This window comes from Budorcas taxicolor, chromosome 21, assembly GCF_023091745.1.
Source record: "Budorcas taxicolor isolate Tak-1 chromosome 21, Takin1.1, whole genome shotgun sequence".
In the NCBI taxonomy this organism is placed as follows: Eukaryota; Metazoa; Chordata; class Mammalia; order Artiodactyla; family Bovidae; genus Budorcas; species Budorcas taxicolor.
Genome location: NC_068930.1, coordinates 48,101,607 through 48,128,071, shown reverse-complemented (window position 1 = coordinate 48,128,071; position 26,465 = coordinate 48,101,607). Strand labels below are relative to the sequence as shown.

General features: G+C 42.0%; 1 protein-coding gene across 1 annotated transcript in view; it reads right to left on the bottom strand.

The window, feature by feature from the left end:
• The window catches only part of NPAS3 (neuronal PAS domain protein 3), a 963,361-nt gene that overhangs the window by 31,833 nt on the left and 905,063 nt on the right, over positions 1-26,465 (bottom strand). The window lies entirely within an intron of this gene.

The following is a 26,465-nucleotide window of genomic DNA, read 5'->3' as shown; positions in this document are numbered from 1 at the left end:
GGGGCTGTCACTGTGCTGTTACCCTACCTGCCACTCCCCTGACAGCTCCATGGTGAGGGCAGGAGCTTCCAAGGACAGCTGCAAGCTAATCAATGCAGAGTTTACAAGAATTAATCACTAGAGGTTTAGGGGTCGTATCCGAGTTGGAACGGTGCTTTGGTGTTGGCCAACGCCAGGTAAAAATTGCCTCTGTGTCCTACAGGTTTGTCTCGGTCTGGTCTTTAATCTACAGACATTCTTCAAAAGAGATTTCTGAGTGAAAAGATTCTTGGACCCCGAGCTCAATTTTATGTAAGAGCTCAGTTCTCACATTTCCTTTCATTGTTCTTGTTTTATCATAAAGAGCTGTGCAAAAATGCTAAAGCCCATATTTTTCTAAACCCCTTACACAGCACTGCCCAGACACCAGCAACAGTGGCTCAGTAAGCACAGGATTTCTGAGTGGAAATCCCACCATCTTTGATAAAAGGGTCCAAATTAGCATCATTTGACAGTTCCACATTGAAGAAATCAGCGTCTGACTTTTAGTTTTCTTCTTGGACACAAGAAGTGAGTGTGCGCCGTGTAGAGAGTACATGATCACGGAGTTTAGGACGAATGTGGGAGTGTTAACAAGCCATGATTCTTGGACAAATATATATTTCTCTTCCTGCCATATGCTCCTTTCTGTCATCTGTTGGTGATAAACACTTAGATGCGCTCCACTAATATCTTCTCATTATAAACAAGCCCATCACGAAGACCTTGATAAAACCTCCCCTCTGTCAATACTTAAGGAAAGAAAGTCCGTGACGGGAAAATACATCTGGAAGCTATTCTCCATTCTTTTAGGAATAAATCTCACTACTAGTCCTATGAAACATTTTCTTTATCGAAAGGAAGTGCTAAGTATTATGTGCATTATTTTCCACATATAATGTAAAGTACAGAATAAGGCTAGGCACAGGGAGGAACCAAGAAGCTGCAGGCAGGAAAAAAAACTATGATTCCCTAGGTTTAGAGCAGCTTCAGAGATTTTTTTTTTTTACTTGTCCTTTAAAGGAATCCAAATTTACCTTAAAAATTAAGCTTCCTTCTGGCACTCTGGTCTTTTTTCTTTTATTCCCCTGTAAAGGTCTGGTTCAGCATACAGATCATCAAATCACTAGCTCGGGTGGGAGAGTTAGCTAATTATTTTTAAGTGATGGGGGCTCTGGTGGCCCACAACCTGCTGAAAGATAAGGGCTTAGCTGGGTCTTCTGAATCTAAACATCTAGCCTACAGCCTAACAACTTAATCTAAACCAGCAGGAGAATATCAACCTCATGTAAATTACTTCATGCAAATTTTTAGGGAGTGGGATTTCCTGAATTTAGAGCATTATCATCGGATGGAGAAACTACCCTAACAGGTCTCTCTGTCCCTGTCTCTCTGACTCCTGAAACCTAAGTCTTTGCACAAGGCCTGAAAAACAAAACCAATTCATCTGAGACCAGGAACTTGTCCATAGAGGCAGACACTGAGGAGAAGAGGGCTCGCAGCTGAAGGAAGTGCCTTTGGGCTTTGTGAGGGGCAGGAGAACAGCAAGCAGTGTTAGTTCCCTTCCCTTTCCAGCATCTCAGATCTTATTTCTAGAAACTGACTGGCTTCTAGGAATGTTCATCATAATTCACAATGAAACTTAAGCAATGGGGGATAAGAAAGGACAGAAGAGGGACAAGCTGACTTCTCAAGGCAGAGGTGAGATTGAGGGTGAGGGGAGAGGTCCAGGGGGAAATTGGGTCTTGGCAGGGAGCAGGTAAAGATGCACGCCTCTTCCAGGGCCAAAGGAGATGCAGCAGAGGAGAGGTGGACGTGGAATGTCATCATCAACTAGGTTTAGAGGTGCTGATCAATTCAGGAACCACGTGACTGGCAGGAAGCTTTCTGAAAGTTTGTCCCTAAGAATTTCCTTAAGAGCAGGGCTCTTCAGGCTTGGGTAGGATTTAGCACTTAAGGCTAGAGGACTAGCAAGAACTGGAGAGAGTTTTAGATGGGCTCAACTTAAGGGCAGCTCTGGTGGTGGAGAAGAAAGGAGGGGAGGCTGGGTACAAGGGAAGTATTCAGGGCAAAGTTAAGGAAGAGGAACCCCAGCAGTTCTCTCAGGTAGAAGGACAACAATGAGAAAGTGTGAATTCCCAGGGACTCCGTTTGGTTTGACTGTTAAAGAGATGAGCGGGAAGGGGAATGTAATTTGAGCACAACCAGTTGATGCTTGGTCTGATGGCTGAAAAGATTCACTGAGGGTGGGATGCAGAAGTGGACAAACCTAGAGCTGTAGGTAAGGGCATTCCTGACTCTGGTAGGCAGAGGAAGGAAGCAAGCTAGGGGATAATTTCTCTGTTTTCACTGAGATCTTAAGGTCCTGAAAGCAACGACTCATGATGCATAAACATGAGGAAGGGGGCATTCTTCCCCTTGCAGCTGAAGTCAACTTCCTCTGTCCTATACACAAATAACTAAATGAGCCAAGCACACGGGGGAAACATATTTTGCACTTTAATTGGAAAGCCCACAACACCTAATGCTGACATCAGGGATTTATTTAAAACCCTAAACCCTCTAGGGTTAGTGGTTTTTAAATCTGAGCATGTACAAGAATCACTTGGCGAGCTAGATCCAGGGCAGGAATACAGATGCAGGTGTACAGAACAGACATGTACATGAAGGTGGGGAGGGTGGGATAACTGGGAGATTAGGTTTGACACAAATATACTACCATGTGTAAAACAGATAGCTAGTGGGAACCTGTGGCATGTGGGAGGGAGAGGATATATGCACATACACGGCTGGTCCACCTTGTTGTACAGCAGAAATTAACATGACATTGTAAAGCAATTATACTCCAATTAAAAAAATAACACACACAAATAATAGGGATTCCAAGGTCCTGTGCCCCAAACTCTGGATTCTTTCAAGCTGGAAAAGAACCTGGAAATCTCCATGCCATCCAGCATTCCAAGGGCTTTTATGCCAGTGGTTAGCATAGCCACCCTTTCAGTTTTGTTTTAAGGGTAGGCCATTGGGTCACAAAGTGGGGCTTCCCTGGTGGCTCAGCCAGTAAAGAATCTGCCTGCAGTGCAGGAGACCTGGGTTCAATCCCTGGGCTGGGAAAATCCCCTGGAGAAGGAAATGGCAACGCACTTAAGTAATCTTGCCTAGAGGATCCCATGGACAGAGGGGCCTGGCGGGCCATAGTCTCTGGGGTCGCAAGAGTTGGGACATGACTTAGTGACTAAACTACCACTCTTGGGTCTGTCTAGCTGCAGCATCATCTTTTTCTAGAGCTGAACGGATCTAGACATCTTAGGAAGATGACCCAGTGGCTTATCACAGACTGCTTCCTAAATGAGCAAAGAAAGATGTACATGTACGGTTAAATCAGGGCCAAAAAACCCCCTACTCTGTAAACACAACCCCTTGTCTTGGTTCCCTGGAAGCGGAGGATCAGCTCTTGATAAGCAGAAACCCTGGGCTGATGTGGGATTGGGGCGTGTTTTCTGTGCACAGGGCTGCCTGAGGGAGGCGCTGGGAGCTCTGCCAAGGCTCCTTTACTTGTGGGCTGCTGTATTGTACCCCACGCGTCTCCGGAGAGGTGGAGCTCTGCCGGTCCCTTCTCCCTAGCCCAGCCTGCCCCTGGCTTAGCTCCTGATTAATTCAGGGGAATCCTGGGAGGTTAACCCTTAATTTGATGGCTCCAGTGGGGAGCTTGAGAGATTGGTGGTAATTTATCACCTTCAGTTTTTTTTTTTTTTTTAATGTATAAACATTTTCCAAGGCAACACATAAAAAATTATTTTTAAAATCCACATTTAAAAAACATTAGCCACAGCATTCTTTTCTTACATGACTGTATCCTCCAAACACAGCAATTACTTCTCATCCATCTCTGTTAACAAGCTTCAAATATATAACATAAAAAATGTAACTACAATTAGAGCCTTAGAGTCTCAAAATGTGGTCAGACTCCATATTTGTTTCCTATTCCTTTCGGAGAAAACAGTCTTTCTTCTACCAGAGATACGATTTTTTTTTTTTTTTTAAATTGGGATAGTTTAACTAAGCTGAAGAGATTTCCTTAACGAGATTATGTAAATGTATGCCAAGGCTATAAACCACATTTTCTCAGAGAGTGGAACACTTCAAATATCATTTAATCAAACAGGACCATGGGTAGAAACACCTTTATAAATTGTTAAGGGGCAAAGCAAGAAGGCTGAACTACACACATCTGATCAAATTTCATTTCATTCAGTTACTTTATTAAAGTCTCCTAGAGAAGGACAGAGGAACACTACCTCTGTGGAGGGCAGAATTTTTAGTCTGCTGTCACTTGACGTGGAGGAGGGATATTGCCCCTCACGGCCCCTGGAGGCCCCTATGGCTTAATGTCGCTGACTTGAGGGTAGAGAGGCGGTGCTCCTCAGTGTAACTGACTGCAATTGTATTTCCAACAGCATTAAAGAGAAAAAAAAAAAAGAGACTCAGAATTAGTCTTATGCCAAGTGATCCTTCACCTATAGGCGCTGTGGAAACACTGTATCATACTCTTTCTTTTCTTGAGCACTCAGGAGCTCCTATTAGGAAACAGATAATTCAGATATTCTCTGTTTTCTGTTCTTGCTCCATTCATCTTTGTGGAAGGCATGTTTTGCATCAATTTCTTGAGTTTAGTGACACGTCTTGTTCTAAGTTAGTCTCGCACACCTTTGCTTCTGTTGGCTAACGGAATTTATACTCGCTCTAATCTGTGACAAACGGCCAGAGACAGCTGTGGACCTTGCTGAGTGCCTGTGTGAAGATAGTAGCTCTAGAGAGCTCTCTGCTCTCCTGAGAAAGGTCAAGGCAGCTCTTCTCTGTCCCCGGGCTTCCCAGGTGGCACTGGTGGTAAAGAGCCAGCCTGCCGATGCAGGAGACATGAGAGGCATCCAGTCTCTGGGTAGGGGAGATGCCCTGGAGGAGGGCACGGCAGCCCCCTCCAATATTCTTGCCTGGAAAATCCCATGGATAGAGAAGCCTGGCGGGCTACACTCCTTAGGGTTGCACAGATTCGGACGTGACGCGTCTGAAGCGACTTAGCACTCTGTCCCCTCCACCTGGCCTGAAGGGCTGCAGAGTAAATGGTTACATTTTGTTAAGACAAAAAAGCCTTCAGAGGAAGAGCTCCAAGATATGGGAGTTAGCTCCTCCCCTCTTCCTCAGTGGCAGAGGATACAGAATTAAAGACAATTATCTACGTGGATGGGTAGACTGGTCCTTGTGGAAGGGCAACTCTGCTGTCTCAGGAGCTGAAACATTTTTTTTAAAGCAGCCTTTCCTCTTAAAGGGAAAACACACACACACAAGGACTTGAATTTCTGATAATTAAAAAAAAAACAAAAAACTGAATGCAAACAGAGGGGTCCTAAATACAGTGGAACAATGAAAGTCTGGACATTCCCCAAATTTAGACATGAAACTCCTTACAGATCAAACTTAAAAGTGATCCCTTCCTAGGAGGCTGTTGTAGGTAACATGAACTCTTCAGAAATGCAAGAACAAGGAATTCTCTTAAGCTAGGCACTTTAGACCCAAATAGGTGCAAGAAACAAAGAATGCCCAGTAGGAGCCAAGGTGCCTCACTTTTATTGGCACACTCAGGCAGTGTTCAGTTCTGTGTTTGCAGCGAGGTGCTCCTTTCTCTGTGTCAGTTTCCTCACTGGGAAAGCGAGTGGGCTTAACTACATGGGGTCTGAGACCCTTCCTTGCTGTGGTGTCTGTTCAATCTGGCATGTTTAAACATGAAGCTTTGAGCCATCATCAAAGCCCTAAACCTCTATAACTTCCCATCTGTATTATCTTGGTTCCATTCTTCGTGAGGCCTGGATGTTACGTGTTAGGCATTGATTAGGAAAGGACATTTTCTGAAATGTTTCTCAACCTGCCCTCCGTCTGCTATAGCTGATATTTTATAAGGCTGCTTCATTCAGCCCTATATCTCATCCTTAATGAGAGCAATTTCTAGGAATGACAGGCCTCTCAAAACGTCTTGCTTTGTGGAGTGAATGAATCCACTCCCTGCCAAACCTTCTTTGTGTGGCCCCCCAGAGAGACAGTGCGCTGGGGCTAGGGGAGTGCCTTGCAGACTACCTCGTGCATCCGCCCACCTTACAGTCATGGAGACTGAGGCTCAGTGAGGTGAAATGTCTTGCCCAAGGATGCACAGCCAGTGAGGGGCAGACACAGGAAGAAAAGAGAAGCCCCTTGTCTCTCACCCAGGGCCCCTCTCCTGTTCAGCAGTGCATTTCTGGGGGAACGTTCTGCCCACTTTTCCTCTTTTGTTTTTCCAAATATGTGTCTATCTCTATATAAATAACTTGATGAAAACTTCGGATTTTAACCTTCAAAGGACCCCGTGGCACTGACATGGGTTATTATCCATTCAGCATATGCAGTTCAGAATGCTCATATGACTTTTGTGCGTGTCACCAGCTCATTTGCTGCGTTTGGTTTATTCAGCCATGATTAGAGATAGTCATTTACAGTCACACATTTGGAAACTCTTTAACAAGCTTCTAGCAGTTTCCTTTCCAGAGCTGTTTAAATAGATGAGGGTGTGGTATCAGCAGTTTCCTCCATCCTACTGATTATCCCTGTTAAGCGTACGTCTTTACCAGAACTTCCATTTTGTAGAAAGGCTTTTTAAAAAAAAGAGAAAACAACCCAAAGACGCACACAGCCCGGAGCTGATCAGTCACCATTTCAGGAAGACTGACTAAAAAATTAAAATTGAAACCACCACACTATAACCTGAAAAATTCCCTGAAAAAAAAAATCCCCCTCCCTCTTTTCATTTTAAAGAATACTTTTTGAAGTAATTGGCACAAAGACTGTTCTGGTGCAGATTGCTGCAAGTGTGCTCTTGGCAAGAACATCATAAGCACTAGAAAAACTTTAATATGCTCGAGAAGCCAAATACAAACTGACACCAGGAACTCAAGTGTGGGAACAAACAGGGGAAAAAAGAGAGCATCTCAATTTAATACAAACCTACATACAAAGGGACCAATTTCTCCGATTCATGGTTTAGCATACAATGCAGCTGTCCTCTGAGTGAATACAGAATAGTTATACATAAGAAATTAGAATTATCAATTCGAGGGAATTTCTCAAGAGTCCTTTTGATATGTAATAATGCAACTATGATGCCGAAGAAATCCAGGCATCAATGCATTAAATGACATCAGGTTCGAATCTGTTTAGAGAAGGAGGGTTAAAACTTCGAGAAGAGTCTCTTTGATTTGACCTCTGGAGCAGAGCTCTGCAGCGAAACTCAAAATGAACAGCTTTACCCCTACCTGTAGCCTTGCTTTCCGTGTCTTTAAAATATAAGTTTGGATACATGTAGCACGGGGGAAAATTATTCTAGAAGTGTCTCCTACATGGCGCGGAATGGGAAGAACTGTGGACCTTTGCACTCTGCAGGATACAGGGAGAGTCTTCCATTCTCTTTATACCATCGAATGTAGGACGAGAACTATTAAAAGAATTTTTTTTGCTTCCTCAAGTCATCATCTTCTTTGCTATTTTATGGTAAGGATTCAAGGATTTGGAGATTTTCTGCATCTTTCTCCATCCACATTTCAAATTTATCCCTGATTGTAACCAACACTTATTTTACCCTGAAACTGAAAAGATGGCTCCATTTTCACAGTCTTGCTAAGTAAGATTTCTCCTGCAACCCCCTGGAGTTCAAACGTGCTATAGTTTTCTTTTTTTTCTTTTTCTTCTTGGGGAACGTTTGAAGTCCCCTTTAAAAATAATGCCTGGAGGATATTTTTCCCTAATACCATTTAAAGAAACTTGAAAGCATATGGCTCTCGAAGCGCACAGGGTTCTAATGAAGTAATCAGCAATACTGCTCATACGCAAACTTGCACCAGAAGCGATCCTACCCAGCCCGCATCAGTCTTCGGCATGAAGTAAAATCCTGCAGAAACCTCCTTCCTCCACCCGCCGTGTAAAGGCTTAGCAAGCCAGGGTTCTCAAGCGGTGACTTTCAACCTTTGAAGGATCGAAGGTGGTAGAGAGGTTGTGTTGGGATCAGAACTGTCAGGAGCAAAGGAAATCAATCTAGTAGCTTGTAAGGCAACTCAAGACAAATATTCCTCAGTCCTACAGCCTCCCTTCATAGCATGGGAGGAGAAAATAAAGTTTCTTTATAGGGTTCTATTTGATGTAGTCCCTCCAGCTCTGCCATTACCTTAGGTGATTCTCTACACAGTCAGCCAAGACTAAATAAAACAAAAACATGGGATATTAATGCACTTTCCCTGGAACTGGAAAGAGCATGCTGTTCTCCTGCAGTTTTGCAGTGGATTCTCTAAATCCATCACAATTAAAATCCCACTTCTTCAGGCACAACCTCATTAGTGCTGAAATATCACATCTTGAGCTATTTCCTTGGGATTTTAGCAAAACAAGTAATGATTCTTTTGATTATAGGAGTGACTTGTGCTATCGTGACTGCCAAGTAAGTATGCAACTGTTTAAAAGAACCAGAATCAGCACTTGATTTTTTTTTTTTTTTTAAATTCATGCCTTGGTTTAGGCAGACATAACCCCACCGCCACCCTCCTCACCCGCAACATCCTCTGCTCCATAGCAATGGCAAAGGGAGGAATAAGGTGAGCAGAGGGCTGGCAGATGTATGAGTGACTCATCTTCAAGGGCAGTGTCTTACTCTTCTCCTGGTCTATAACTGGTCAGATAATGCTTCTCAAACATCCAAATGCTCCTGCAGCATTTGAAGTACCGCATTCAAACTCCATGATTTCATTCATCCCAAAAGTTTTGCTGAGATGAATCTGTTGCTGGGCACTGTTCTTGGATCAGGGGTTATAGTGATGAAAAGGACCCACGGAGGAGAGGGATAAGATCTGGGAAATGTTTCTGGCTGTTATCAGTGGCTGCTCTGGGGGCCTGAGTGCAGGCAGGAAGACCAAATAGGAGGCTCCTACAGAAGTCCTAGTGGGGGAGATGATGCGGGTCCAGGAGGAAATGATGGGAAGTAGTCGGGTTGTGGATTTTGAAGGTAGAGTTGATGGAATTTGCTGATGTATTAGACATGGGGTCTGAGATCAAGAGTGGACTCAAAGGATGCTCCTAAGCTTTTGCTCAGGATGGAAGATGGTGCCACTTACCAGAGTGGAAAGGACTGGTGGATGGCAAAGCATTTTGAGGGGTGGGTTTTGTTTTCGTTCTGTTAAGATTGAGCCATTGTCAACATCCAAGAGAAGATTTAGTAAGACATAGAAGTTTAGATGTATGTCTTTAGTTGCTTTTTCAGAGTGAATTCAGAAATCTTCTACATGCTAAAACATAAATAGTTCTAGAAATTTTACACATATCCTTTATGATGAATGCTATTGGAAACTGAAGGAATTAGTGATATGCCTGCTCCAATCCCTGGTTTTTCTAGTCCACATCTGAGAGGACAAAGGGGGAACATTCTGATAAAACACACCATTGAGTCAGGACCAAAGAAAAGCACAGTGGGCCAGGTGAACAACCACAAAAGTGCTCCAAGATATAAAGCCTATGAAGCCTACAGATACTTTCACAAGACAAATTCTGTCCTTTCTATTTTCTTTAAGTATCACTTCCAAAGCATCTGTCTTTTTAAGCAGGGGGACAAATTTCCTAATCCAGGCCAGGAGACTGAATCCAGGTATCCCAGGCCACGTTTGGTGACATATAGGAAAGTACAGAAGGCACTGTGTTTAAGAAGATTCAAATTTAATGAGCCAAGAAGGCAAACACTGTCACTCAGTCCTGCTGATCCCCGCTTTGTCCCATCTCTGGAATACATCTGAGTTTATTACCAGGAGAAAGACAATGTATAGAGGTTACTCCTAGCAGAAGATGGGCAAGTATTTAGAGAACATTTGTCTATGTGGCCAGGGCTCTCCTTCCAAAAACACCTGCGCAGAGTACTCTGGGTGGCACACTCCCCCAAAGCAGTGACCTTCTCCTTGAGCTACCAGAGGACTGCTGTTTGTATTTGATTTCCTTAATCCCACTAAAGCAGCAAAGGCGGCTTAGGTGGTAATTTATTTATAAGAAATTATAATAAAGCTTCAACAATTTGAATGCTGTGTAATAAGTGGGAGGCAGGTCGGACAGAGTCAGGACAGCCAAACTTAGAAATGAGGATTAGGACAATTTTTTGGTTTATCTACCCTTGAAATCAATTTTGTCATTTTTAATTGACTGATTTTCCCTTGTTTGCTTAACAATTTATTAATTGATTGCTATACTCATGCAATTAATTCAAAAGCTGGCAAGTTTAACACAGAAAAATTAATTTTCTTTTACCAACATGCCACTTAAAATACCATTTTGGAAGCCTGGGTTACCAGAAAATTACCTTCAAATTAATCAACACAGAAATTAGATGGTAGTGTCCCTTGACATCTGTCAATCCAAAATATGTCAGTTTCTTCCTTTTGTTTGAATGGGCTTTCTCTGCTGAGTAAGGGATTAAAAAAAAAAACACTGGATATTAAAGCAAACTTACTTTGCATCTTAAAAGGCAGAGAAAAGGAAGCAGTTTCTTTATATAAATTGTTGTTTAGTTGCTCAGTTGTGTCCAACTCTTTGCTACGCCATGGACTGCAGCCCACCAGACTCCTCTGTCTATGAGATTTCCCAGGCAAGAATACTGGAGTGGGTTCTGTTTCCTTCTCTAGGGGATCTTCCTGACCAAAGGATTGAACCCAAGTCTTCCACACTTCCCAGGTGGTGCAGTGTAAATAACTCACCTGCCAGTACAGGAGGCGCAGAAGATGCAGCTTTCATCCCTGGGTTGGGAAGGTCCCCTGGAGAAGGCAATGGCAACCCACTTCAGTATTCTTGCCTGGGAAGTCTCATGGACAGACGAGCCTGGTGGGCTGCAGTCCATGGAGTGGCAAAGAGTCAGACATGACTGGGCCACTGAGCACCTCATCTTTATGTAAATAGGCAATGTTTAAATGAATTTTCTTTTTTACTGAGAGAAATTTATAGATAAGGGGTAAATCTTAAAAGAGAATGTGAAAATAAAGAGAACATGAAAATAAATGGGCTCCCTGGTGCCTCCACTGGTAACGAATCCACCTGGTATGCGGGAGATCTGGGTGCAATCCCTGGGTTGGGAAGATCCCCTGGAGAATGGAAAGGCTACCCACTCCAGTATCCTGGCCTAGAGAATCCATGGACTGTATAGTCCATGGGGTCACAAAGAGTCAGATACAACTGAGGACTTTCACTCATGAATATAAAGCTTATCGCCTTCTTCCCTAAGCAGCTCTTTTGCAGTTTGAACCCTTAGTAGGTGCTACCATTGTGCCAGGCCTTATGGGAACAGACTTAGGGACATAAATATAAGCCCAGCCCTAAAGAATCCCTGGAAATGCAAAGCATGCAGGGGAATGTCCTGGCTAGGCACAGTGGGGAGGGGCTTTAGGAGGAGGCAGCCCTTAGCTAAATGTTTATGGACCAGTAGGATCTGATTGGCCTCTAAGGCCAAGAGCTACTATAAGCCAAAGCCGAAGATACAAGATTGCTGTTGGCATGTAGGAATTGAGAGAAGGGCAGAGACAGGAGAGAGGAGAGTAAGGGGGAAAGGCTGGGGCACAGAAAACCGCCTGGATGGTAGAAAGCAGTGATTGCCTTGCAAAGCAAAGATGACTATTTTGTAGACAAAGTGGAAACTGCTTTTAAAGAAAAGATCATATGACTTGAGATATAGAAAGAAAACCATACGGGAGGGCACTCATTCAGTAATTTATTCACCCATTTATTCATTCACATGATCGATGTTTCCGTAGCCTTCATCAAGCAGTGCTCTGCGCCAGGCATTGGGTCTATCATAGTCATTAAGGAGCTCACCTCCTGTCCAGCTGTACTTAGAGTGTGATTGGGCTGTAACAGGAAGGTGAATGAAAGGAATGGCTGGCAGCCTGTGGGCGTGAGGGTAAAGGGGAAATGTGGGTAAGGCTAGTGTTCAGCTCTTACTCAGGCTAGAACCTTGGACCACTTTCTATTTTTGGTAACTCTTCCATTTCATCAGTAAAGCTCGAGGTATGGAGTGCATCATTTCTCTTGGGCTCATCTTTGATCCTCTGTTCCCAGAGCCAGTCCATCAGCAAGGCTTGAGAATTCTGCCTTTACCATGTCTGTTACTACTGATGTTATATCCATTCCAGGTGACATTGATGAACACAGACCATGGCAATCTTCTGTCTGGGCAACTTGGTGGGCAGCTTCCTAACTGGGCTCTCATTTTTTTTCCCGCACTGGCCCATCTGGCATTTTGGTGCCAGGTTCACCTTCCTGCAGTATTTTCATGCAGAGGAAGGCAGGCCAGGAGTGGCATGGTCTCCCTCATCTCCTTGTGGTGGAACTTTGGAGCAGCCCCACAACCTCAGCAAGCCTCCAATTCCCCTGCGTCATATGGGCACAAGCATCCTTACCAGCTCTACCTTACGGAAGTGCTAAAAGAACCAAATGAGGCAGGCAGTGCATCTAAGATACCTTGAAAACACACAGCATCATTAAGATATAAACCATTATAATTACTACTCTTCCTATTCAAGAAACTTGATTCTGGAATAAAAAAATTTGGCCCCCTTAGCTTCATGAAAGTCTTGGGACCATTTAGTTGGAGTGTTTATAGCCTCATTTTCCATAACTTCCCTCCCTAGACCCCAAATGCATCTCCCAAGCTGTATGCACACACTGCTCAGACCAGGAATTCCTTCCCTAACCCCCTCCATCAGTAACAATAATATTCACTTGTCAAGATTTGTGTCAAATCCCTCCTCTTCTTTGGCTGCTCCAGCCCGAAGTTGTCCCCTTCCCTCTGAATTTCTACTGTTGTTTCTGCCGCCCAATCAACACTAGAGATGTGTACCCGGGATTGTTCTTTTCTTGTCTCCCCTCTGTCTCTCTCTGTGCCTTTAAGGCACAGAATGTGTCTTTTATTTCTCTGCCTACCTCTCAGGACACAGACCAAGGGAGGTACGCAACTGATGAGCAACTTCTTGGACACTACATCTGTGTACTGGGTGAGAGCCCACTGTCCCTAACCTACTTTGCTTCTTTTGATCCTCTAAAGGAGTAGCCTCTGAAGGAGGTAGAACAGGTATTTCCATTTTATAGGTAAGGACCTGGAGGCCACAGAGACACAGTGTTTGTGATTCCAGAGCTGAAATACAGCTCCGACGGTCCTCCAGGTTCATTGCCCTTTCCATGGGCCATCCTGTATCTCCTGCCACTCTCAATTCCTCTTCTGATCCAGCTGAGTCTAGAATTGTCCACTCCTCCCTTAATGCTTGAAAAAATTTCAATACAAAATTATCTTTAGAAAATATATACTGGTAAGATTCCCCTTGTGGCTAATTACTCCTGGAATACAACTAGATACTTCAAGAAGCCACCCTGTTGGAACCATAGGAAATGGCCAGTGAGGTTGGCTTATTCTTGCCCTGAAGAGCAGCACCCTTATTTATTTTTCAGGGATCATGAAGTGTATTACTAGTTATTGACTCTGGTAACTAAACACTTGATCTCAATGCAAAGAGCAATATTTAAGGTGTCAATCACTAAATAAATTCACAGTTGTCTACTATTAACATTAGAAAGCTAATAACAATAACCAAAGTGAGCACCATCTTTACGCAGCCTGATCACATCAACAGTGGATTCACGGCCACTCCAGGAATCCGTTTCCCTGAGGCAACCCACAGCCCCCACTGTGAGGATGGAGCCACGGTGGTGAGTATTGGCTATTAACAGAGACTTGGAGATTTCAGAATATTTTCACTCATTTAACCTCATAATAACTCTATGATATTTCAGAAAAGGTGCTGTTATTTGCTTTCCACAAATTGAGGGAGGCTAAATGAGTTCCCTGAGATCAAATATATACCAAATGGCAAGTGAAAGTGTTAGTTGTTCAGTTGTGTCCAGCTCTTACCAAATGGCAAAATCAGGACTAAAACCTACATTTGTTAATTTTTAAGACCATGGCTTAGTATATTCTACCACGTTACTAAAAATACTATTTACAAGATTATTTTTGGTATTAATCATTACATATATGGGATTTCCCTGGTGGCTCAGAGGTTTGAGAGACACAGGTTTGATCCCTGAGTTGGAAAGATCCCCTGGAGAAGGCACCCCACTCCAGTATGCTTGCTTGGGAAATCCCATGGACAGAGGAGCCTGGCGGACTGCAGTCCATGGGGTCACAAAGTGTCAGACAGGACTGAAGTGACAGAGCACGCATGTAGGCATTACATACATGAGAGCTACTTACAAATATCTGTGTTGATGATTACTTCCAGCTTTTAATAATTTACAGATTATTTCTATTAATTTGCTTGGTATCTATTGGACAAAAACAGTGACTATTACAAAACTGATAGCTGTAGAGAGTTTAGATTTCAATGACATGTGACTCAATTTCTGTACAAATATGTTAGTCTCCAATTAATTTTTATACAACTCACCAAATGGATTCTGTGGTAGTCTTCACCAATCATAAACACCCCTACTGAATTGTCTATAGTTATTTTGGAAAAATATAGAACAATCCTCCTATCTATCCACAGGCTCATTTTTCTGTCTTCCTCTGATTTGTAAAAGATACTACAAACAGTTCTGGGAGTTCACCAGCATTCAGTCCTTTTAAGAATTCTGGTTTTCTAAGTGATATGTTCAAATTCCAACATGAGCACTAGAAATAACAGATTTCACCAGATTAGAAGTAGCACAAGTGTTAGAGCTCCCTTCTGCCTATGGCAGAACCATCAGGCAGAGCTTGGAAGCAAGTCCTTCTCTGTGAATGACTCTTCATTTCTAAAAAAAGGAAGCAAGGTGGGACATGGCCTATCTTTCACTGGGACTCCATTCACCTTCTCCTGTAGTCTGTGCCCAGATAGGCTAGTGAGGTGTTAGGTGTGGTCACTGGTGGTGAGTGCCAATAGTAACCAGTGATACATAGAGGGAGAGGCTTTTTGTCAGGCTTCCTCTGGAGCTGGAAACCTCCTATTTGGGCCTGGTACCCTGCTTGTGTTGTCTAGCACTCACCCCCACAGTTGGCCCTGGGCTTCTCCGTTTGGCTAACTCTGCATGCCCATACCTAAAGACTTGTCCTGCTGTAGCGCTGGTCTCTCATGTAAGACCTCACATGGCAGTTGATAAACCCCAAACATCCCGGTAAGAAATGTGCATATTTCAGAAGGCCCCAAATGGTCTGTTAAGTCAGCCTTTCCTCACAGTAGTCAAACACCACATCTATGGACCTCTAAACTCTACAATTCTATGTTTCTTAAGAGAGAATGGGAAAAAACATATAGGCAAAGAATCTCAAAAGAATTTGTGGTGTTTGTCCTTGGGGTAAATGGACAGTGAGGATGCTTTGTCATTCTCTGAGATGGATTGTTTATTTGTGCCCCTGTAGTTTTTGAAAATTCATTGGGAAGGGAATGGGGACACAGACCCCAGGATTGACATGAAATATCACCTGTCCACACTTCCCTGAAGCCCTGGCCTCCCTAGGCTCATATTATCACCTCAGAGCGAACATTCTGGGGCTGATCCCAGGTCACTGCCCCTCCTAACGCCTCCCCCGCCCCCGGCTCCTAAGCATCCTATGAAAGTGAGGTCAGAGAGGAGAGGAAACTAGAATGAACAAAGGACCTCCGTGGCCGGTGAAATGTGTCTTTCATGTCATCATTTTCCATGTTCCTCTCCCCGCTCCATCTTCCTGAAGTCACTCTGCTTGCTCTGCCAAAACCCGTGATGCCAAGCCACAGTCTGTCCATCCCCATGCCCTGCCTGTGTTCTTAGCGTTCACTTGTAAAGAACACCAGAGAAAAGAAGAGCCCTTTAATACTGCTTCACCACACCACAGACTACTGCAGTCTTAGTTTCTTTCATTCACTCCTATCTCCAGCCCCCTGGCCCTGCTCATGGGGGTTCCTGGCACGTCTGAGTGCTGTTTCTCCTGCTGTTCATCTCACTGGTTACATTAGTTTCTTAACAGGCACAGTTATCAACTCCAGAGTAACCAATTTTCCTCTTTCCAAAAGTCTGAACTGACAAGAGGGATACCCGGGGACTGACCTGAGACCAGCAGGAAGCCAAGCTTCAGGCAGGGAGAACTTTTCCCTAGAAAAAGACAGCTCTGTATTTTGTTGCTCTTGTAAGATGGACATCTGCCCATACTTCAGGTGGAAAAAGGTTTCAAAAAGGTGAGAGAGAACAAGTTTGGGAAGTAAAGGCTCAGGGAAAAATTTCTTCCTTTCCCTAAGAAGGGTTCTTCCAGGTGTAGTTCCTGGATTCACGTCAAGGAACCCGTAGATTTTTCTGGATATATATTTTCCTGCTTTGTGGGGTATTGGCTGCATGATCTGATAAGAGCTGTGACTAAATGAAGCCTACCATTTGTATTCGCACAGCCACAAGTGTACTGGCTATTTCTCCTCCAGCTTTCCTCCCCCTTGGCTCTGGAAGGTTCATTACTTACAGTTACTGCAGAATCAATCTGAAGTGGCCAAAATCAGTGATGGAATTTATAGCATAATAAATGCCCTGCCTCACAAATGCAGTTACACATGAAAGGCTTGGGAATGTTCTTTTGAGCAATCCTTTCCATTGCAGCATGTACTATTTTTTATCAATTTACCAGAATCATCTTAAGCATATTTTGAGAAGTATAATCCTGACAGCTACCCAGCAGATTTTCCCGGAGGCAGGTATTGTTGCAGAAAAACAATATTATTGATAAAAATCTTAGCATATTGGAGCTTGGAAGGGAAACTAAATACATCTCTTTCATTCTTCACACCAATCCTTTAGAGCTCCATTTCCTTAACCTCACCTTGCCTTCCACTTTCTCTTTGAATTTTTTTTATTAAAGTGTCTTAATACACCTCGAAGCACACTAATGAACTGTTGGCTTTGAGAGGCAGGCAGAATTTGAAGAGCACTGAAAAGATAATGCACAGATTGGGGTATCAATGATTTTCCCTTTTTGAGAGTCTGCAGGTTCTAAGATAGCACTGGTATCTGGCCCATTTTTCTTGCTAAGTGCCCATCTTATGGATGAATCCTGTTTTACAGCATTCAGATACACAGAGGGTTGAACTTGAGCATGAAAGACTGAAAAAAAAAATCAGAAAGACAGATGGCAGGCCGTCCTCCCCAAAACTCAATTTCATATTATGCATGTGATTGCTAATAGGCAAGCACTAAAAAACAATTTTCCTTAACGGAGAGGAGCTGATAAATTGTCAACATAAAGTTAGACTGTGGTTGCTCCAGCGATCGAAAGCTCGTCTATGAGTTTGGTCTCATCAAAGTCGGCTTCTTACAACCGTCACAAAATTTATGAATGCATATGTCTATAAAGTGACTGAAAACCACCCCTAATGCATGTTTGTTTATTGTGTGTCAGCTCTGTGTGGCTTTAGCACATGCAAACACACACACACCCAAACCCATTTTTTGTCCAGATCTCTTTTCCAGCCTTTGTATCTTGTACTGAAAAAGTCAGGAACCAACTGGGGATGTGATTTCCTTTTCTGTCCTGAGAGCTGACTTAAATAAAAAGATCTCTTAAATGGCTCCTGCAGGGTTTGGGTGTGTACTGCACAGGGTTACACTAGCTTTACAGTGATGGAAGTAGATGCATTTGAGAGCAATTGAGAACACTGATATTCAGAGAAGAAAAAGATGTTTGAGAAAAATAAATAAAATCAAGTGGTTAAAAAGCAGCTCAGCTAATAATCTGCAACACAAAGCACCAAAGTTTCATATTATTCTTGCTAGAAAGATAAAGCCTATGCAGACACTGCAAATAAAGAGAAAAAACGATTTTCTTCCTTTTTTGTCTGTTTAGTTTGTTTTTTTAAAAAAGTAATTAGACATTCAATCCAGGAATATAAAACTGTATTTTCTGGAAAGGGGGAGAGAGAGGGTGAAAATTTGCCCAAACTGAAAATCCAATAGCTGTATACTATATTTGATTTTTAAAATATCACTTAACATATTGAATATTTGCATGGTTATCACATTCAGATTTTATGTCATTGGCTGCTGTTCACTTGAAAACAGTTATTTAATTGCAGATGAATTGTAACTGATTTGACATGCAGAGAATTTTCTGGAACAAAAGGATTGGGTGCTCAGATAATACTGTTTATAAAAGTTGCTACAATTTCTAGAAAGGCTCAGTAGCTAACCAGCATTAGAAGTACATACGTTGAAGAGCAAATAATTTTCTTTTAGTGAGAAAAAAGCTATCATCCTTAAAGCCAGGGATTTTAGGAAATGGTACATATAAGGGAAACCTTAGGTTGCCTGAAATGTAGGCTTTGCTTAAATTGTGCCGAATATCCAGACATTGCCCAGAATCTAAACACCTCACAGTGTACCGACTAAGTTGTTGGGTGACTGAGGTCTGTGTGAGTCTTCCTTTTCTGATTCATTTTGCAACCCAAGATTTCAATGCATAAAAATTTTATTATTATTTTTTCTTGAGTTACTGGTTCTTGGAAAATCATATTTCTGCTTTCAGAATGTCTATGTATACCAGTGTCTAAGATTCAAGGTGGGTGACGGAAGGAAATCCCAGTCCGCATACAGGGCAGAATGATGGAAGGACACATAAATTGAGAAAACTCCAAAAGGAATTATCCCATGACATAAATCCACATGCTTATTCTAGGGCCTGAGAACAGTCTTCTAGGTCTCCTTGTCAGAAGATAGTCATCATTTTCTTACAATGAAAGCAAAAAGTTTTGTTAGAATGAGACAATCTTAATCTTCACATTCTTGTTATCCTGAACACTGATGAGCCCTTTGGGCTGGTATTATACTAAGACTCCTTTTCCCATCTGCATTTGCTGAATTAGGTGGTTTCACTCCTGATTCCTTTGAGGACCAGATTTCTTTCTGCTCAGTGCACTTGCTGCTTTCATTTCTGTGTTGATACCATTCCCTCTGTCAGGTTAAGTCTGTCCTTTAAGAGCTGTCTAAAGTCACACTCTCTTTGAGACTCTCTCCTCTTCCACCAGGCATAATCATTTACAGATCTTCTTGGACTCATGATGGAGTTGCATCCTGATGGACCCATCATCAGCTGAAACTATTTTAAGTAGAAAATACATATAATAGATGATCTAATGAACATCAGAACTTAGCCCAGTCTTTACCTTAAACATGCTCACGACACTTAACATTAGCCTGCAGTTGGGCAAAATCATCTAACACAAGCCTAGTTGTAAAGAGAGCATTGATTTACTTCACTCTGTATGACAGACTCTAGGTCCATCCACAGCTCTACAAATGACCTGATTTCATTCCTTTATGTGGCTGAGTAATATTCCATTTTACACACACGCACACACACACATATATATATACACCACAAGTTTTTATTGATTCATTGTTGATGGACATTTAGGTTGCTTCCCTGTCTGGCTATTATATATTATTGCATACATGTGGACTCTAAAACAATTGGTACAGATGACCGTATCTGCAGGGCAGGAATAGAGATGCAGATGTAGAGAACGGGTATCTGATCACAAGGAGGGAAGGAGAGGGTGGCATGAATTGGGAGGCTAGGACTGACATATATATAGTACCATATGTAAAGCAGCTAGCTAGTGGCAATATGCTGTCTGGGAGCTCAGTTTGGTGCTCTGTGATGGCCTAGATGGGTGGGAGTGGGAGGCAGGTTCAAAAGGGAGGGGGGATATGTATGTGTGTGTGTGTGTGTGTGTGTGTGTGTGTGTGTGTGTATAGCTGATTCACTTTGTTGTACAGCAGAAACTAACACGACATCGTAAAGCAATTATACCTGAGTTCAAAAAGAGCATTGAGAATCTCGTGTAATTTACTGAAAACTGTACTGAAAACCCCTGAAAGTGAAAAAGAGAATGAATATAGAATGGCTGAAGTGTATCAGCCATTAACCTCATGATCACAGGGCTGTGGCTACCCGACATCATGAGACTACTGTACCATACACTGGTAGCCCAGGAAAAGCTCAACATTCAAAATTTGAAGTATGGTTTCTACTGAATGTATACCACTCTTGAACCTTGTAAAGTTGAAAGTTCATAAGTAAAAACATAAGTCAGGGGTTGTCTGTACTTCCTCCCATTATCCTTGAACAGATCTCTATTATCTCGGTCCTTTCTTTGTGTGCTTGCTCTGTTTTCTGGACCAAGGATTCTGTTTTATCCATCTTTGTCTTCCTAGTACCCAGTCCAGTGTGTAATACGCAACAGGTACACAATCAGTATTGACTGCATGATTGAGTGAAATCAATTCCTAAATACTTGGAACAAAAGGTGATGCTGAAGAATGAAAATTATAAATTGTTCTTAGTTACAATAGACTTCTCTTTTGATTCCCCCGGTTGTTATGGATGGATAAAGCTTGTTTTTGAAAAAGTTTCCATTATGTAGATGGAAAGCTTTAGGGGAAACCACATTTTGAAACTCTGGCTGGAACAATTAAAATTAGTTATTTCATATCAGTCTGGAAGGAACAAAAGTAGATAAGCTCTAGGGTCAGCATATGCCTTGTTCAGCTTTCTTTAAAGGCATGGGGAGTAATAAAGCTTTCCATTTTATCTTCGGTGAAATAATACTGCTGAAATATCACCTCATTTTTGATGTCAGTGATGATTTCTTCTTACCTGCATGATGTCAAAAGGGAATTATTATTATTAGAATGACAGATTACTAATGATGCTGTAAAAAAAGAGGAAGAGCTGAAATCATTACAACCCAAACATCCAACATATCCCTTCTTGTCTGAGCCTCAACGTTTGAATAGAGTCACTTGGCAATATCACAGCTGTGTGAAAATTATTCTAAGTAGGAAGAAAATCAAGAGCAGGTGCCTATGAATTTTCACTAGCAGAGCACTAGCCTTTTAACGTTCTCAGGACTGGATGGCATAATTAGGAGGTGTGATTTCTGTATGCAGCAAGAAAAAGATTCTATGGGGGCCAAAATGTGTCACAGGCTTTTGTGGCATTTCTACTCCGCTGATGCTCTTTCCCCAAGAGGAGAACCACTGGCTGGGGAGGAAGTGTGGACAAGGGGCCTCTGCAGGCTTTGGATTCTGTTGCCCTGTATGGCATGGTGACAGTTTGGTCTGTTGGTTCAGGGCTACACTTGCCCATTCATGTTGACTTCTGGGTTCTGATTCAGTGTTTTTGACCTACGGGGCTGAGGGCTTGACAACATGGAGGTATCAGGCACCACCACTTTTGTGTCCTAGAGATAAAATCCACAGAACTTAACATTCCTCCACTGTGCCAAGGTTGCTTGGGATCTGGATGCTAATGGGTCATTAGCCAAACTGTATCACTCCCCTGATCTGTCCAGTGGACAGCGGGGGAGAAGATACATTTCAGAGACAAGACAGTAGTTTCTTACAAAAGAACAGCTTAAGAATAAGAATGCTTTACATTTCCATGCTACTTTTCTTTGAGGAGTTTGGCAATTATGATATTGTTAACACCACTCATCATTAAAGAACTCAAGGACTTTGCCTCTAGGGTTATTCCAGGCAGGTTAAAAGATGCGTTTCCCTTCAACTGGAAACTTACCACCGTTTCAGGCAACAAGAAGCCAATTGAAAACAAACAAAGGGCAAAAGAGATAAATTTAATAAGAACACGATATTGTGCTATATTTGGAATTAACAGAGAGGTGAATATGTATTGTATTAAAGAGAGGAAAAGAAATTTGTCACTGCTCATGGAATAAGGCAAATCTCAGACCATCGTTTTATTTTTGCCTCAATTTAGGATCTAGCTTGTTTTTGCAGAGTCTAGTCTATCCCTAGGACAAAGTACAAAGTCATCTGAGCCCTCCTGAAGAATTACAAAATCCTTTCCAGACCTCCTCTCCCTTGTTGCAGTGACTGGGTTAAATGTTTGCTGGAATCTTTCTCAAATCAGCAGTGACCACGAGGCAATATGGCAGCTCTTGGTAACTGTGTGGCCTTCACTGGAATTTACTGGCAGGTCTTAGCCTCTTTCTTCCCAGGAGTCTGGGGCTGCTCCCATTAGGCAGATTCCATTCCACCCAGAGTTCCCAGAGGGGCTGTCACCCTAATGTAGAGAGTACACTCTAGGGAGGAAGTATTCTCAACCATCAAATGACTAAAGAACACTGAAGGCAAGTCCTGTTGTTTTGTTTCCAGCAAGGAAACAGAAGCCAGAGTAACAAGGCTGCTTGTCCAAGGTTGCAGAGCAAGTCAGCAGCAGTGTGCTGGGGGTGGGATGAAATTTTCTGAATCCCCTCACCAGGTGTGCCCATATTAAGCCACTCTGTTTTCATGATTTCTACAAGAAGTCATGAGTTTGAAGGACATTTAACAAGGAGCTGTTGAGACCTGCTAAATATATTCAGAACTACCAAGTAATAATCAAGTGACTCTTGATTGTACTTCCAGAGTTCTAGACACTAGAATTGGGTATAAGTGGGATACAAGTTAAATACATGTTGATTTTTAAAAAACTGAATATGATAGCATGAAAAATATGTCATAGAATATGTCAACCATTAGTGAAGCCCTTTTAAAAGGAAAATTGAAGAAAACTTCAAAGTATCTTAGCAATAGGGCCTGGAAACTAAAAATTATATAATTCTATTGGATGAATATTCTCATCTCTCTATCGCCTTTAAAGGAACTAGATTATTGACCAAAGAAAGGACTATGTTCTGGCCTTAGTATATATGATGTCCAATATTTATAAATTTTTTTTAATGTTTATTGAATTTCTACTATGTGACCAAAGCTATTCTAGGAGCTTCAGCTTATATTGAGGTGGGGTAGACAAATTCTATACAGACAAATTTATGAAACTGTGTTACGTTATAAGTGCTATGAAGAACAATAAGGCAGCAGGATAAAGCAGATGATGGAGTACAGAGGGTGTGCTTGAGCTATTTTTATAGGAGGTGGTGAGGGAAGTGACATTTGAACAGAAATCTGCATGAAATGTAGGTGTGACCCATGGATCTATCTGAGGACGATATATACTCCAGCGAGAATAAACGACAGGTACAAAAACCCTGGTGAAAGTGAGGTGTAAATACTGCTATTAGTCAAATGATAACTTATATGGATTGCTTCTGTGGACCATTGCAAACAATGAGCTGAAAGTTATGTTTCCAACATGGCAACTTAGCAATATCCACTGCCCACTGATAGTCCAGATTAAACACATAGACACAGACACAGACACACACAGAGTTACGGCAGCAGCCCAGAGTTTCTCCCTCTTGAATATTGCTATAGAAAGCTGAGACCTGATTATAGAGATGGTTCTTTTGTTTAAATCTGAGTTTTCTTACTCAAAGCACTTTGAGGCCATTTTTTTAGTCTGATAGTGGAGGGCATCTCATCGCCTGTCATCCCCTTCCCCTCCTGCCTTCATCTCTCCTCAGAGGGTTCCGTTTATATGTATGTAGATGTTTTAAGCAAACTTGAGCCTTTGTTGGCTTACAGGAGCCTAGAAACTCCATTTATTCCAGAGAACAACATCAAATTGGCCCTGCCCCCTACTTCATTTCTTGCATTAAAGGGCTATATTAGTCTTGCCATGATGCTAAATCAATAGCAAAGAAAACCATTCGATCCGTGTTTCCTTTGTTAAAGGGACAGATGACGTACTTCAGTTATATTTTGTATCTTATATTCAAATCAATATTCAGGATACTTAAGCAGGGAGAAATTTCCCAGAAATAAATGCATTTTCTATACTCAGAAGAAATCGTTTATTATTCTAGAGTGTATGTGACTTCCAGAAGACACTCTGAACTATTGCTGATGAATTACCATTTTCCGTGGTTACAGGGGCATATGCAGAGGTGTAGAAGTTAAGGGTTTGGATTGTCTAGATCAACCTTTATCAAATTCATAAAATGAGTTCCATAAACTTAGAACTTCACGTATGGACAGGAATTGCGAGCTCACCATGGACCAGGTATTGTTGTAGTACTCACTATGACTGTGCTACCCACTTTATTTCACACTAGTCTCATGAAGGAGCTTCCATTGGCACTCTCACTTTACAGGAGAGGAAACAGACACTCAAGGAAGTTAAACAATATACTTAAGGTCATGGGGTCAGGAAAGGCAGGACCAAGTTTAAATCCTTGGCTGTCTGATGTCATAGCCTACAGGCTTAGTCACTCTTCAGTAAGGTGGTTTTGAGGTAAGGAGGGTTAAAAAAGGGACGTATCTTGAAGCCCTTGAGATCTGCGGAGTTAGGTAACTGCTGCTTTGGACCACTGGATCCAGAGATTACTTTAGGGAAACAGAAATTGTGGACCTTTGCAGCTGTTGTTGGGGCACCTCAGTACATCAGTACACCAAAGAGTGCTGAGTCTAAAAAAAAGCGAGGAACTGTGCTTATGTTTACTTTTTAGTTCTAAAGTCTGTTTTTTTTCTTTCTTTTAAAAATCTTAATTGGCCAAAGCCTCATAGTAGATGATATTATAAAATCCATTAGATTGAGAATATACTTACAAAGAAATGATCATAATTTTGGAAGGGCATTCATTAGTCAAATAACCTTATACACAGAAAGGTCGTTAATCTTTGCATCATTGACATCATTTTCAAAGTGATCATCATTTTCCTTATTCTTAGTTAACAAAGACACAGGAAACCAAACTGGAAAGATCTAGAATTACTCAGAAATGGGACGCTCTCGTGTGTCTACCTGCTTTCTAAAAGCTGTATAATGGAAAATGAACTACCTGTAAGTGAGCAGCATACCTGGACTGCAGTTACTGACATACTTAGAGTTTACAGACACTTCACAGAATGGCTAGTGACTATGCCTCTAGTTGCTAAAATAGCTAGCTGATTAGTCCCGGCAGAAATGACATATCCCAAGCTAGAACTTCTGTCATGCCTTGGTAATGGGAAGTAAATTCTGTAAGATCAGAAACAATGTCAGTTATATTTAAAATGACACTGGAAACCACATTGTAATGGACCATTGTGCAGAGGTGAGCAGGGACTAAAACGAGATAATAGGATTTTAAAAATTTGATTTTATTGGTTCTCTCCTCTATTTGCATTTTTCATCACGATAACCTCTGCCTGTAAGTTCTACTCTGGAAGTTTTTTTCTCCTTCAATTTATTCTGGGTGTCTGGGTTGATTGAAAGGCAATATATGTGTAGTCTTACAAAGGCTGAATGGGTTGACAGAATTTTTGGTCTTCCCTGAAAATTCATCTATTGATTTGACAAGACAGTTACATTTTGTGAAGCTTGGAATACCATAGTCGTCATTTCAAGACAACACAGAGCTGAAGCGAGGCTTCAGGGGAAGCATTGATATGTCCGGACACCTGGAATGTTTCTCAATCTCAGATAGGAAGAAACACCCAGATGGTATCTAGTCTGTTCACACTTGTCTAGGAGGAGAGGCTCCTACGTGGTGAATTTCGTGTATGCTTTTAGAAATCCCCAGAGAAAGACCAAAACCCCACTGTTCCCTACATTAGTGCTGGGTGTGCGTGTGTGTGTGTGCTAAGTCCTTTCAGTCGTGTCCGACTCTTTGTGACTGTATGGACTCTCACCCCTCTGTCCATGAGTTTGTCCAGGCTAGAGTACTGGAGTGGGTTGCCATTCCTCCTCCAGAGGATCTTCCGACCCAGGGATCAAACTTGAGTCTCTTATGTCTCCTGCGTTCTTTCCTACTAGCACCACCTGGGAAGCCCAGTGCTGGGCGTACCTCCAAGCTGAACTTCTCTTGGTACAATTAAAACTCATTGCAACCAATTAGCCTCTTGGGCAAAGAAAGAACCAGTCTTCTCATAACAACACTTAACATGTTTTTAAGCGATCTTTAACATATCACTGAGTTGCAGCGGAAGGTAGGTTATTATCGAATACTGTTATACTTTTCAGAGAGATAGAGCCTCAAAATGTTAATATCCAGAAAAAAAGCCTTGAAAGATGATTTAATAGAAAGAAAATAGTGATCAACAAATGCTAATATGAAGTGATGATGAATAAATGAGGTTAAAATGACTCTGTATTTTCTAAAAGGAATTCTCAGCTGTTGGTTCAAGGGAATGCTATGGATGTGGTACATTCTGATTTTCAGAAGGTGCACTGGTAAAGAGTAATGATATCCTAGTAGGCAAGGTGGAGAAGGTGAGCCAGATCATGGTATAATCATCTGGGTGCATAGCTGATCGAACGGTCACATCTAAAAGACACTGATGTCAATTAGCAGGTTCTCTAGTAGTATGTTATAGGACTCAGGACTGTCAACATTTTCATTGATATTTCAGAAAAAAAGAGAGCATGCAATTCTATCCAGCTAACATGTACTGAATGGCAATTACATGCCGCATACTGT